We start from the raw sequence: 16,020 nt of genomic DNA, 5'->3' as shown, positions 1-16,020 counted from the left end.
GAGATATTGATTTTAATTAATCAAAGGACAAAATATAATAATGCACCAAACAAAGCAGATGAAAGTGAATTCAAATGTATAGAAAATGAGATTGAAGGAAATGCAAAATGGCTCACTAGGAATGGCTAGAGGACATACGTTAGGATTCAGAAGCAAATATCACTTGGAGATAGATGGAGACCACCTGCAAGAAAATTAAAGAGACCTTTGGAGAAAAGAGAAGAAGACATATGAATATCAGGAGCTCAGATGGAAAACCATTCCAATGCAAAGAAGGAAAAACTCTAAGGTGGAAGGAATATATAGGGGCTCTGTACAAGGAGATGAACTTGAAGGCATCATTACAGAAATGGAAGAGCTTGAACAGTCCCCTGCTGACATGCAGGGTCCATGGATTCATGAGGTTGTCTCCACATCCTTTAACATCCATCCACTCAGTACAATTTGAAATGAGACTTGTCTGATCAGCCAACATGTTTTCAGTCATCAGCAGTCCTATGTCCATGCTTACGGGTCCAGGTGGGGTCTAAAGCTTTGTGTTGTGCTGTCATCAAGGGTACATGAGTGGCCTTCAGCTCTGAAAGCCAATAATGATGATATTTCATTGAATGGTTTGCATGCTAACTCGTGTTGACGGCCCAGCATTGAAATCTGTAGCAATTTTAGGGTGGGTTACACTTCTGTGACATTGAATGATTCTCTTCACTTGTTGTTATTCCTGTTCTTGTAGGATCTTTTTCCGATGACAGCGATGTCAGATATTTGATGATTTACCATATTCTGAATATTGGCGGTACACTCGTCAAATGGTCGTACGGGAAAATTCCCACTTCGTTGCTACCTCGGAGATGCTGTGTCCCATCACTTGTGCACTGACTCTAACACCACATTCAAACTCAGTTAAATCTTGATGACATGCCATTATAGCAGCAATAACCGATCTAACAACTGATCAAGATACTTTTTGTCTTCCATAGGCGTTGATGACCACAGCGCCGTATTCTACCTGTTTACATATCTCTGTATTTGAATATGCATTCCTATACAAGTTTCCTTGGCGCTACAGTGTATTAAAACCATACACATAGGTGGTATGTTAAAAGTAGGTGTGACTGAAACTCAGGCCACCACAACCCCCCTCTGAACCAAAACATGGTACCATGCCTGCCTTCATCAACACGTGTAATACAAGTTGAAGTCTGATGTACTGACTTCCTTCAGTCTCCTGAAAAAATCTGTTATTATAAGGATCAGGTATCATGCACAATCTGGAAAAAATTCAACATAAAACGGGTGATAGGTCAGTCTGCTGTTGTTGTTGACTTCAGTCTGCTGTATTTAACGGTCAATACTAGTCAATCCTGTCTCTTTCTCTTCACCTCTGCAGAGCTACTGCCCATTTTAACTTGCTAACTGTCATCTAGCCTTGGTCTTCCTCTACAATTTTATTGCCCCCCCCACCCGCCCTCCCACCCTTTGTCAGTACCCCCCCCCCCCCCCCCCAACACAAACACAGATTCCACACTTACCAAAGTGGTGATCTATTGGTGATGAGAAACATGATCTATCAACCAGTCCCTTCTTTTAGTGAAGTTATGTCAGAAATTTGTTTCCTCCCCAGTCTATGCATATAATCTTCAGTGTTCTTCTGTAAAACTACATTTCTAAAGCTTCTATTCTATTCTTATTTGAACTGTTTATTGTCCACATTTAAGTACAACACATAACTACACTCCAAACAAATACCTACAGAAAATACTTTATAGCATTTTAATTTATATTTTGTGCCAAGAAATGATGTATTTTTGTCAGAAAAACTTCACTTGCTTTTGGCTCTGAGTTTCATATCCTATTTACATCAGCCATCGACACTTATTTTCCTCGTCAAATAGCAGAACTCAACTACCACTTTTAGTGTCTCATTTCCTAACTTCATTCCATCAACATCACTTTATTACTGTTATTGATAATCATTTTTTCTATCTTACCTGTCTTTTCAAGAAACTATCCATTCTTTTGAACTGTCTTCCATGTCCTTTGACATCACTGAAAGAATTATAATCTCACTCGAGAAACTTCAAATCTTTAATGCCTTTTCAAAATTTCTCCTTGGTTTCCTTTAATGCTTGTTCAATGTGCAGATTATAAAGTATCAGGGAAAGGCTACAACACTGATTCATATCATTTTTAATTACCACATACCATTCATATCCTTCAACTCTTAAGACAGCAGTCTCATCTCCGTGCAAGTTTTTGCTAACCTTCTGCTCCCAGTATTTTATCCCTGCTATTTCAGAATTTCAAAGAGAGTATTCTAATCAGAATTTTCAACAGTTCTCTCTAAATTAACAAGCATCGTAATTGTAGAATTGTCTTTCTTCAGCATATGTTGTAAGATTAGTTGTGAGGCCAGTATTGTCTAGCATCTTTCTGCATTTCACTGGAATACAAACATGTCTCTCCAGAAGTCTGCATCCACCAGTTTTTTTCATTCTTCTGCAAATAATTAATGTCAGTAATTTGCCATCAAGATTTATTAAACTGATGATCCAATAATATTCACATTGGCCTATTTGGTATGGGAATTATCTCTGCCATAATTAATTCCAATGGCATTTTGGTAGTCTCATATGTCTTATATAGCAAATGGAATAGTTCTGTCATGGACAGTTGGTCAGTGATCTCAGAGATTTTGAACATTGTCTACTCATGGATCCTTGATTCATCTTAAATTTTCTCATAGTATCACATCCCATCTTGGCATTATTTACTTCCTATCCCATTTCTATAATATTGCCTTTAAATTCATTTCCTTTCAGATTCCCCACCTTTGTTCAGTAGTGTTGGCCACCTGAACTTTGGATACTCACAAAATTTCTCTTTTAACCCAAAGTTTCCTTTATTGACTGTGGATACTTTATCACAGACACATTCCCTTTGACTGTTCATAGATGTCAATAAACCCACCCAAAGATGTAAATAACCACGCATGAGCAGCGCCTATTTGATGGAGGGGGTCTGACAGCTGATCAGTTCCAGTCATTCCACGAGGAGGAGAGACATGGCTCATGTTTTCTGTAGTTCAACCATGCCTAGATGGCCAATACCGCAGTTTGATCATGTCTGTATTGTTGTTTTGTGCCAGGTAAGACTGTCAACAAGGGAAGTGTCCAGGCATTTTGGAGTGAACCAAACCAATGTTTTTTGGACATGGAGGAGATGCAGAGAGACAGGAACTGATGATGACATGCCCCACTCTGGCGAACCAAGGACTACTACTGCAGTGGATGACAGCTACCTATGGATTATGGCAGAATGCCGACAGCAACACCTCCATGTTGAATAATGTTATGGCTCTAACTGTGCAGAATAGGCTGCATGATGAGCAACTTCCCTCCCGACGTCCATGGCGAGGTACATCTTTGGAACCACAACACCACGCAGTGCGGTAGAGATGTTCCCAACAACATGCCAAATGGACCACTCAGTATTGGCATCACATTCTCTTCACCGAAGACTGTTACATATGCCTTCAACCAGACAATCATTGCAGATGAGTTTGGAGGCAACGCAGCCAGGCTGTCCAGCGAGTGCAGCAAGGTGGAGATTCCCTGCTGTTTTGGGGTGGTATTGTGTGGGGCTGATGTACACCACTGGTGGTCATGGAAGGCGCCTAATGGCTGACCGATACATGAATGCCATGCTCTGACTAATAGTGTATCAGCAGCATACTGGTGAGACATTCGTCTTCATGGATGATAATTCGTGCTCCCATCATACACGTCTTGTGAATGACTTCCTTCAGGACAACGACATCGCTCAACTAGAGTAGCCAGCGTATTCTCATGACATAAACCCTAGCAAACATGGCTAGGATAGATTGAAAAGGATTGCTTATGATGACGTGACCCACCACCCCCGAACTGCCGTTGAGGAGTGGGACAAACTGGACCAACAGTGATGAACTTGTGGATAGTATTCCATGACGATTACAGTCATGCATCAATGCAAGAGGTATTAAAGGTACATTTGTACTGCAATCTGGACCACCACCTCTGAAGGTCTCACTGTATGGTGGTACAACACTCAATGTGTGGTTTTCATTAGCAATAAAAAGGGTGGAAAAGATGTTTATGTTGATCCTTATTCCAATTTTCAGTACAGGTTCCAGAGCTCTTGGAACTGAGGTGATGCAAAACTTTTTTTGATTTGTGTATGTTGAATTTTATCCTGCGCCTCTTACAGAATTGTAGCAGAAATGCAGAAGTCAGTACATTGTAGTTCGAAGTGTTATAGTCCCAATGAAGACTACATCCAATAGTGGGCAAACTGTCGGTCAAACTTTTGACAATATGACACAACCCGGAAGAAGTTATGGAAACAATATACTGATTAACTGATAATATTTGGTAGACACTAAACCTGCTCCCCAAAAATAATACAGGAAAATTCCAAAGTTACAAAGTTTAAGTAAGATGATAGTTGTCTGAATTTATGTTCACAGAGTTTTAGCAGCCTTTCAATTGTGGCAGAAGGAATGTTATTCAGGGTTTGCTAACAGAAATAAATCAAAATAGATCACAATTTTCCACCATTGCTAATCTCAGCTATGAGCACCCATAATCTCCTCCTTCAATATTACACTAAGAACAAGTCCTTTGAAAACTTAAACAAGTGAAGAATCTTTCTATGTACCACACCTGCTGCTTTTTATTATATGCAGGATGTTTTATATTTTGATAAGTTGGAAGTACAGACCAAATCAATGAAAAATTATGCTGTGAACATAAGGTCTGAAATGCATAGCTTAAGGTCTGTGAGAATTTGTTCATCTTCACTGCTGTGATATGCATCTCTTCTACTGCAAGCTCTTTGCTATCATGAATGATCTACAAAATGTTTTTATGAAATGAGAACTTTATGTTCTGCTACTGTGGGACAGTAGCGTTTCTAGTGCAAGTTGCTTGCTATTCCATGCAACCTGCACTTGAGATCCATTTGATCCATTGTGAAAGGAGGTGCTCAGTGTACAATGTGAAATGTTAAAGTATTTCACACACTTATCAAAATATATGCTGGTTCCATGAGAACTTATTTATACCTCAACAATTATCCTCTTTTTGTAGAGGAAGAGAGTCTTATCATGATTTACATTTGAACTGATTTATTACTGGACACTGTATGATTTTCTGTATGGGATTTCCTGCCACCTGTGTGAAATGGACAAAATTTATTTGGAGTTCTTCTGGGGTCCAATAATACTGCTGAGTGTCTGGGAGGTTAATATTGTGGAGTTCTGGACATTCTTTTACTGTTTCCATTCTTGGGGAGTATTTCCCATGGCTTTTATTTTACTTTCAGAGATTTTATGTATATGTCATTTGCTATTGTTTTTGCCTGTTTTACAACTCTGCTGAGGATTCTCTTGTAGGATTTATATATATTAAACTCTGAAGGTATGTTCTGTATGGGTGTTTTGTGCAAAAGTCTTTTTTCAGATATTTATATTCCAATGGTAATCCAACATTTTTTTACTTTCTTTTTGTATTTTTTTCTTTTTAATGGGGAAACAGTGATAAAAATAATAAGTACAGTTGCTAATGAAACTATGAAGAGTGACATCAGTATTTGAACATTTGTATATTTCTTCCTAGTTTTCTTTGCTCAAGCAGTGGCTGCAGCAGTTTGTTGAGTTAAACTAGTTTTCTAAGTCAAAAGAAAGTTTTTGTTCTAGCTGGTCCCCGAAGCCTGTGTCTTATGTTCCTGCTAGTTCATTTGCACATTAGTGAATATCTAGTCAATTGTCAAGGCTGATGTTGTTATGTGTGGTTTTTAAGTTGATGGTTGAAAGCAGGCTCAGTAAATCTGTTTTTTGGCTTTGATTAGTTTGCACAGGCTATACTGAAGTTCCTACACAGAATAACTCTTCTGTTTATATGCATTAGTTTGTTGACCAGTGAATCAAAGCTTTTTAGAAAGTTGTGTAAAGAGAGCTTTGACCATCTGGATGTGCTGTGCAGGGGCATTACCAATGAAATAGTGAAGTAGACCATACTTCAATGAAATCCATTTAAATGTCAGTGTTCCAAAGATTGTGATTGTGGAATATAACATCCGGAAGCAAATAGAATGTACCATTAAATTATTTATAAGGAATGACACTTTAAAAAAGGAGAGCTGGACAAAATTCTTAGTAATCACAATACTGGAAACCTCAAATGGAACATGCATACAGATTCCTTATGCTGTAAGCTGTTTAGAAACATATTTTGCATAAAATGGTTAGTAAATATTCTAAGGATATGTGTGTACTAAAAATTCCTTGTCCTACATAATTGTCATTAAATTTAAACTGTGTGATAGAAATATGGCATGCAACAGCACAAATCAACCTAAACACATTATTAACACTATGGAAAAAGCTATCAAAGGTATTTGTGGTGATGAACCTAGAGGATCATGTAGGAACCTTGTTCAAAAATAACGTATGTTTACCCTTATAGGTGTATATATGTTAAAAGTAATAATGTTTGTGAAAACAATAAATTCTAAATTAAAGTGTGATCTACACCAGTATAATAAAATACAAAAATTAAGATACCATGCAAATAGCCACAGAATTGCATTATATGAAAGAAAAATGCCCTTCATAATGGGCTGAAGGTAACCATGTCCTAACTTAAGGCCTGACATCTCTTCCTACTAGCAAATTAAATGAACATCTAAAAAATATTAACTGAAAATTCCATTTATTCTCGTGTTGAGGCCTAAACCATTATGAAAAGTACTTCAAACTTATAATTTCAGGTAATTCACAAGCTGTATAATGACAGTAAAAATATCTGTAATGCTGTTGTTTATATATTAACAAATATAAAATGCATGAAACTGTATTGTTACACACAGATCTTTAGTTTGTAATTTGTAAACTGGTGTAGTCAGAAGAATAATCTGTATGATGTCCCGAAACTATGTTATTTCTAGGAATAGTATTTGGTTATTCAATGCTGAACAAATATCATTATCCTTAATTTGTTTAAATTTGGACTATTATTTATGAAGACATTCAGTATGTGGTAGCAGTGTATTAAACTGCATAATGCTGGAAAAATAAACTCTTTCTTGAACCACATTAAGACTTTGTGTAGTACACAAAATACTTGCTGGTGTATTTGAAGAGAGAAAATTTACTGTGGACAAAAGTCAACAAGGAAAATTTATACTGTGAGGTAGAGGAAAGGATCTCCATCCTTCATAACAGATACACACGTAAGCATCTATGGTGGATGTTTCAGCCACTGAAGTGTTAATACATAGTGCAAATCTTGCTGAATGAAGTGTTTTAAAAAGGTGAAGATTGTGGGTTGACCAATTAAATTTTCTGTCTATATAAGCACACAAGATAGATACGAAGCCCACACCTACTACAGTAGTACAAGTTTATATGCCAACTAGCTCTGCAGATGACGAAGAAATTGAAGAAATGTATGATGAAATAAAAGAAATTATTCAGATAGTGAAGGGAGACAAAAATTTAATAGTCATGGGTGACTGGAATTCGAGTGTAGGGAAAGGGAGAGAAGGAAACGTAGTAGGTGAATATGGATTGGGGCTAAGAAATGAAAGAGGAAGCCGCCTGGTAGAATTTTGCACAGAGCGCAACTTAATCATAGCTAACACTTGGTTTAAGAATCATGATAGAAGGTTGTATACATGGAAGAACCCTGGAGATACTAAAAGGTATCAGATAAATTATATAATGGTAAGACAGAGATTTAGGAACCAGGTTTTAAATTGTAAGACATTTCCAGGGGCAGATGTGGACTCTGACCACAATTTATTGGTTATGACCTGTAGATTAAAACTGAAGAAACTGCAAAAAGGTTGGGAATTTAATGAGATGGGACCTGGATAAACTGAATAAACCAGAGGTTGTACAGAGTTTCAGGGAGAGCATAAGGGAACAATTGACAGGAATGGGGGAAAGAAATACAGTAGAAGAAGAATGGGTAGCTCTGAAGGATGAAGTAGTGAAGGCGGCAGAGGATCAAGTAGGTAAAAAGACAAGGGCTAGTAGAAATCCTTGGGTAACAGAAGAAATATTGAATTTAATTGATGAAAGGAGAAAATATAAAAATGCAGTAAGTGAAGCAGGCAAAAAGGAATACAAATGTCTCAAAAATGAGATCGACAGGAAGTGCAAAATGGCTAAGCAGGCATGGCTAGAGGACAAATGTAAGGATGTGGAGGCTTATCTCACTAGGGGTAAGATAGATACTGCCTACAGGAAAATTAAAGAGACCTTTGGAGATAAGAGAACCACTTGTATGAACATCAAGAGCTCAGATGGAAACCCAGTTCTAAGCAAAGAAGGGAAAGCAGAAAGGTGGAAGGAGTATATAGAGGGTCTATACAAGGGCGATGCACTTGAGGACAATATTATGGAAATGGAAGAGGATGTAGATGAAGATGAAATGGGAGATACGATACTGCGTGAAGAGTTTGACAGAGCACTGAAGGACCTGAGCCGAAACAAGGCCCCCGGAGTAGACAACATTCCATTGGAACTACTGATGGCCTTGGGAGAGCCAGTCCTGACAAAACTCTACCATTTGGTGAGCAAGATGTATGAAACAGGCGAAATACCCTCAGACTTCAAGAAGAATATAATAATTCCAATCCCAAAGAAAGCAGGTGTGGACAGATGTGAAAATTACCGAACAATCAGTTTAATAAGCCACAGCTGCAAAATACTAACACGAATTCTTTACAGACGAATGGAAAAACTAGTAGAAGCCGACCTCGGGGAAGATCAGTTTGGATTCCGTAGAAATACTGGAACACGTGAGGCAATACTGACCTTACGACTTATCTTAGAAGAAAGATTAAGGAAAGGCAAACCTACGTTCCTAGCATTTGTAGACTTAGAGAAAGCTTTTGACAATGTTGACTGGAATACTCTCTTTCAAATTCTGAAGGTGGCAGGGGTAAAATACAGGGAGCGAAAGACTATTTACAATTTGTATAGAAACCAGATGGCAGTTATAAGAGTCGAGGGGCATGAAAGTGAAGCAGTGGTTGGGAAGGGAGTAAGACAGGGTTGTAGCCTCTCCCCGATGCTATTCAATCTGTATATTGAGCAAGCAGTAAAGGAAACAAAAGAAAAATTCGGAGTAGGTATTAAAATCCATGGAGAAGAAATAAAAAAGTTGAGGTTCGCCGATGACATTGTAATTCTGTCAGAGACAGCAAAGGACTTGGAAGAGCAGTTGAACGGAATGGATAGTGTCTTGAAGGGAGGATATAAGATGAACATCAATAAAAGCAAAATGAGGATAATGGAATGTAGTCGAATTAAGTCGGGTGATATTGAGGGTATTAGATTAGGAAATGAGACACTTAAAGTAGTAAAGGAGTTTTGCTATTTGGGGAGCAAAATAACTGATGATGGTCGAAGTAGAGAGGATATAAAATGTAGACTGGCAATGGGAAGGAAAGCGTTTCTGAAGAAGAGAAATTTGTTAACATCGAGTATAGATTTAAGTGTCAGGAAGTCATTTCTGAAAGTATTTGTATGGAGTGTAGCCATGTATGGAAGCGAAACATGGACGGTAAATAGTCTGGACAAGAAGAGAATAGAAGCTTTCGAAATGTGGTGCTACAGAAGAATGCTGAAGATTAGATGGGTAGATCACATAACTAATGAGGAAGTGTTGAATAGGATTGGGGAGAAGAGAAGTTTGTGGCACAACTTGACCAGAAGAAGGGATCGGTTGGTAGGACATGTTCTGAGGCATCAAGGGATCACCAATTTAGTATTGGAGGGCAGCGTGGAGGGTAAAAATCGTAGGGGGAGACCAAGAGATGAATACACTAAGCAGATTCAGAAAGATGTAGGTTGCAGTAGGTACTGGGAGATGAAGAAGCTTGCACAGGATAGAGTAGCATGGAGAGCTGCATCCAACCAGTCTCAGGACTGAAGACCACAACAACAACATAAGCACACAGGAATTTTGTATTCTCAACTTTCTGTAGTGACTATCCTCTACACGTTATGTTAATTTCTTCAAGCTCTAGTTTTGGTATATGTAAACACATATACTGGTAATGGGTTTCATCTGCATTGAATGGGAGACTACTTGAAGAAATTCTGTATAAGATTTAAGTGAAAACTTAATTCTCAGACGAAAAAGAGTTAACCTAGTTTTTGTATAGGGATTGAGTCACAGGTCATTAATGAAAATAAGAATGTTTAGATGTTTATCTGTCTCTCATTTGATTTCTATATTCAGTGCACTATTTAACAGATCTAAATGGACCAATAAATACTGATAATCAGAAAATGAGGAATAGGCCTTAACACCACATACACAACTGTCAGAAAATGAACCGCATGTGAAGTTTCATACGAGCATCATGAATTAATAACTAATAATAAAAACAACTAGTAATTAATTAATTATATTCTATTTACAATAAGTAACACATCCCGTCAAACTGTGGTAAAATACCCCTAATAAGTGCTACTTTTTCAGAGATAATTCCTGTACAGGTTATCTCCCTGCAGCAGAAACCAACTGTGAAGGGCAGTAACTTCTGACGTCTCACTGGAACAAATGTACAAGAATTTTAGATTTTAGGATCTTGCGTTGATGTGAGCAGAACATTTGCTTTGGCACTGCTGATATAGAACTGGTTAGATCAATGCTGTAGTAACTACACAGACTAGCGTGATCATTACCAAAGTTTTGGAAAAGACCTACAATTGCTTTCCTCTATTGGCTGAGAATACTGACCTCCATTTAAAATTTGTATTTAAACACAGGGTAAAATCATTTTTGACTGCCTCCATAGCTGAATGGTTAGTACTGTTGCAGAAGGACCTAGGTTTGATTTCCAGTACCTCCTCAGATTTTTTGGAGTTCTGGAACGGTGTCCCCTCAGGCATATGATGCCAATTGAGGAACTGCTTTAATACTGAAGCATCAGAATAATTAGCATTAATCTGCTGATAATAGCAGCTGGAGGAATTGATGACATGCTGATCACATACATGAAATGTATTTGCAATTGCAACTACAGGCAACCATCATTTGTATAATGGAATGATGAGAACCAAAATTTGTGCTGGACTGGAACTCAAACCCGCCTTTCCTGTTTATCGCCGGTGGTCATCTTACCACTAGGCTCTCTGAGCATGCGTGATTTCCAGACACGAACTTCCATATGCCATCAACCATAAGCCTACAGCCTGCACATGTACATACATTATGTATATTCCCATACCTGGCAGACATTTTCCATTTGTAGTCACTTGCCCAGTGTTGGTGGATAAGTAAGATATTGCAGTGTCTACGTTGTTCAGAAGTTCAATGAAATGTTCTTTTGGATTGCATCATACTTCTGAATAACACAAGCACTGCAGTTCCATGTGTTATTGTACACTTACTATAAGTCCCACTATCACAGATTGCTCCTCGTACTGTACTGTAGGGAACAGTAATCCAGTCAGAGCAGGTTTAACAACTAATTCATGGGTGGTACTGATGTTTAGAAAGTTTACTTGGATTTTGGGCTGGGAAACTGCAACATGCTTATCTACCACAATGTTCTTCCTTTTATACATTTTTGCTACTGATATCTAACATTCCCCACCCCTCCCCCCCTCCCCCCCCCTCCCCCCCCTCCCCCCCTCCCCACCCACAAAAAAAAGAACAAACTGAACACAGCTTAGACTCTTTCTGGGACCAGTTTTGTTTCTGCTTTACATAAATGAGCTGCAACCAACCATCCCATATCACAGGAACATTAACTTTGCTGATGAAACACATGAGCTAGTCAAAGGAACAACTGAAGAATCAAAATTTATACCTCAGACATTACAAACTGATTTTCTGCTAACAGTGTAATAATAAATATACATAAAAAATTACTACAAATCCATATACAACATAGAATAAGCATCATTAGCTCCATCTGTGGAGTTATTTCATCAAAAACTTGCAAAATGTAAATGCTATGAACTTTCTTGGAATATGGATCCAGGGAGATTTGAGGTTGGTCCAAAATACAAAGTATGTAACTAATTAACTGAACATCATCTGTTACTGCACTAAAATTCTTTCAACTCCACATAAAAGGAAACAATAGAAATGTGTGCTTTCGCAAAGCAGAATTTTTACTGGGATATGGCATAATCTTCTGCAGAAACTTGAGTGCTAGCAAAATTTGTTTCACAGCTGAAAAGAGAGTCGTATGAGCCATGGAAAGGTCAGCTCCCAGAAGCTTGTCATTATTGTAGGGATTGTGTTAAGTGTGAAAAAGAAAAAGAGAATTAAAAATTCAAGGTTCTGTGTACAAATATCTCCCCAGTAAATGTTCTTACAGATAAATAAATATTTTAGTGTAAAGAAGTAGAATATTATATGATACATTTTTATCATGATGTCATATAAATAGTAAATTGTAACTTTCAAATTTGTGTCTTTTCTTCAAAATGCAGTATTTAAACTATGGACAAAAAATACTGCAACAACCTGTAAATATGATCAAGAGTACATTTGTGTCCCTTGTGAAAAATGATATTTTAAAATATGATCATACAATGTGGTAAAAAAAAAATGGGAATGTCGTGTGGCTAGGGCCTCCCATCGGGTAGTCCGTTCGCCTGGTGCAGGTCTTTCAATTTGATGCCACTTCGGCGACCTGCGCGTTGATGGGGATGAAATGATGATGATTAGGACAACACAACACCCAGTCCCTGAGTGGAGAAAATTTCCGACCCAGCCGGGAATCGAACCCGGGCCCTTAGGATTGACAGTCTGTCACGCTGACCACTCAGCTACCGGGGCGGATGTAAGAATGATAAACATCCCACTGCCCTTTTGTGTTTTGCTGAAGAGTATCCAGCATGTTCCGTTTTAAGATTTAATCACAGTCTCAATTGAAAAAAAGCTAAGTATGAAGAGATTTTTGTATGTAAACACTTCTATATTTGTAATAAGTTTATAATCATTGCATTACTTAATTCATGTTTTCTAATCTCCTCACAAAGCTCACTTGTTCCATATTAGTTTGTATCTATGTATAAAAATAATGAAGTGCATCAATAAGACAATATGCTGCAACTAATGTATAGTCTGCATTGAATATTATTTTAGAGTTAGGAGAACAGTACAAGTACTGTTACTTTACATTATTAACATATATCATGAAAGCAAGGGTGAAAAATTGAAACTTGAAGCACTCCCTGTTTGATATCCATAAGTTTGGATTTGAAAGACCCCCTGTTTCTTTTAAATGACACAAACTGTTCGTCATATACAATTTATTAGCTCATAGCCAGTACCTGTTATACCCAGGTTCCACAGCTTCTCAAGTAATATGGTGATGTTGACATAATCAAAACCTGTATCATCATCAAGGGACACGCCAGTAGCATACTCCTTGTTCTCTGTGCCTGTTATTATTTTGTTTGTTCATTGTAATTCAGCTACTGATATAGAGTTATTTTTCATAAAGTCATTCTGATTTTCTAATAGTAGATTGTATTGACTCAGGAATGTCATTAGTCTAGTATAAATAACTTCCTCAGTTACCTTAGAAAGTGCAGATAAGATTAATATGGGAGACTGTTTTCAGCTGTAAATTTATCTTCTTTCTCTAAAATAGGGGCTACTTGTCTATTTTTGGATTCTTTGGGAAACTGCCTGATTCAGTTCTGTCATTTACCATTGTGGCCATGGAATCACATATGTTGTCTGTGCACCTTTTTAATGTGTTGATTGATAATCCATCATAGCATGCTAATTTTGTATGTTCTTAGTGACCTTACTATGTATTTTATTTCCTTGCTGTTAGTTGGGGCTATGTGTATGCTTTGTTTAAATGAAATGCACTTGTACCTATACTACAGATTGATGTAATAGTTATTGATGGACTTTCCAACAAAAGACAAGTACTTGTTAAAAACATTTGAGGTGTAATATTGGCATTTGATGATACTATCTTTATACATTGTGACAGAAAAAAGATCGCAACATAAAGAAGGAGTAATGCAACATAAACAAAAGTTGGTAGGCATAATTCTACATCTGAAAGATGATGTCTGTACAGATTCACACCAGTCACATAAGAGTAGCACCAGTAATGGCTCTGTGAGGATGAAAGTCAGGTTTGCTTCAAATACATGCTGTAACACTCTTGATCATTAGTTACCTTTGAGATTGGACGTGCTGAGTTGATGTTAGTCAAGAATTCCTTCAAGGTGACAAAGATGCCATTATCAGCTCCTCAATGAATTTGAACTAGGTCATGTGCTAGGGCTACGAGAAGCTTATTGTTCCTTCTACAATACTGCAGAATCACTTGCTATTAATTTAGCCACTGTACATGACAGCTGGAGGTAGTGGTCATGAGAATGTATGATCGTAAGAAGACCAGATTTCAGGTGTCCACGTGAGACTATCGAGATGGAAGACTGTCGTGTTTATTATATGACTCTGGTGCATCAGAGTTCATCTGCAGCAGTAATTTGAGATGCACTTGGTGCCACAGTGACATTATGAGCTGTTGTGAATCGGTTACTTCAAGGATAGCTCCGAGCCAGAAGCCCTGTAGCGTGCATTCTGCTGACCCCAAATCCCCGCTGTTTGTTATTTCTGTGGTGTCAAGCAACAGCTCATTGAAGGGCACGGTGGAGGTCAGCTGCATTTTCTGATGAAAGCTGGTTCTGCCTCAGTGACAGTGATGTCTGTGTGTTGGTTAGAAGGAGACCAACTGAGGTCCTGCCACCAACCTTTCTGTATGCTAGACATATTGAGCTAGCACATGGAGTTATAGACTGGGGTGCAATTTTGTATGACAGCAGGAACAATCTCGTGATTATCCCATGCACCCTGACTCCAAATTTGTATGCCAGTATGGTGATTCGACCTGTTTTGCTGCCATTCATGAATTGCATTCCAGGAGGTGCTTTCCAACTGGATAATGGTATTACACATACTTGTGTTGTAAACCACTATGCTCTACTTAGTGTCGATATGCTGAATTGGCCTGCTTGATCACCAGGTCTGTCTGCAATAAATCACATCATTGGACAACAACTCCAGCATCATCCACAAACATCTTATCAAACGTCCCTGTATTGACTGACCAGGTGTAACAGGCTTGGAACACCATTCCACAAACTGACATATGGCACATGTACAACACAATGCATGCACATTTACATGCTTGCATTCAACATTATACTGGTTACTTCAGTTATTAATGTGTCATCATTTCGTATTTGCAATGGCTTATCACGTTGTTTCATTAACCTGTGATCTTGCTGTGTCAATCACTTAAATATGTTACCTTGGCAGATGTATTCCTGAAATTTTATTGATCTACAGTAATTACTATTTATGTTAATTGCCCTAGCAATCCCTAAAGTGATTTATAGCTTCCCAAACAGCTAAGCCAGTGTTAGTCAAGTTTCTTACCATCATGGCTACCTATTTACTCCTATTTTCTAACAGCAGATCTTTGTAACAATCTTGATAGTTCGGAAATTCTACCTTTAGTCTATTATTATTGCTATTCTTTGGCACTGCAAATTGGGAAAGCCTAAGTTTTTCTCTTGCTGTTTCCAAATCATGATTTATGCAGTTATTTTTTGTACTTTTTTCTAGTAATTTACTGGCAAGACCATTTCTAGGCATGAGGCATCAAAGCAAGAATAAAAGTCTGATGCAAGTTCATTGAATCTAAAGTAGTTATTTTCAAACCATTGCAAGGTTGTTAGGTTACTGATGAGATCTTCAGCACTGTTGTTGCCGGTTATTCATCACATAATTTTTCTTTTTGCTTCTGATATGAATATTTGTAGCTTGTATCAGCACCTCTACAGCATGATGGTGAGAAACGGCAAGCTTCAGAACTGATGCATTATTAGTAAAGTGATACATGTTAGTTATAATGTTATCAATGTATGATTTGCTGTTATTAACCCCTCTAGTGGGCTCATATATCAGATAT

This window comes from Schistocerca cancellata, chromosome 4 (genome assembly GCF_023864275.1).
Source record: "Schistocerca cancellata isolate TAMUIC-IGC-003103 chromosome 4, iqSchCanc2.1, whole genome shotgun sequence".
Lineage (NCBI taxonomy): Eukaryota > Metazoa > Arthropoda > Insecta > Orthoptera > Acrididae > Schistocerca > Schistocerca cancellata.
The sequence above is the reverse complement of the archived record's forward strand: the minus strand, read 5'-3'. Positions refer to the sequence as shown.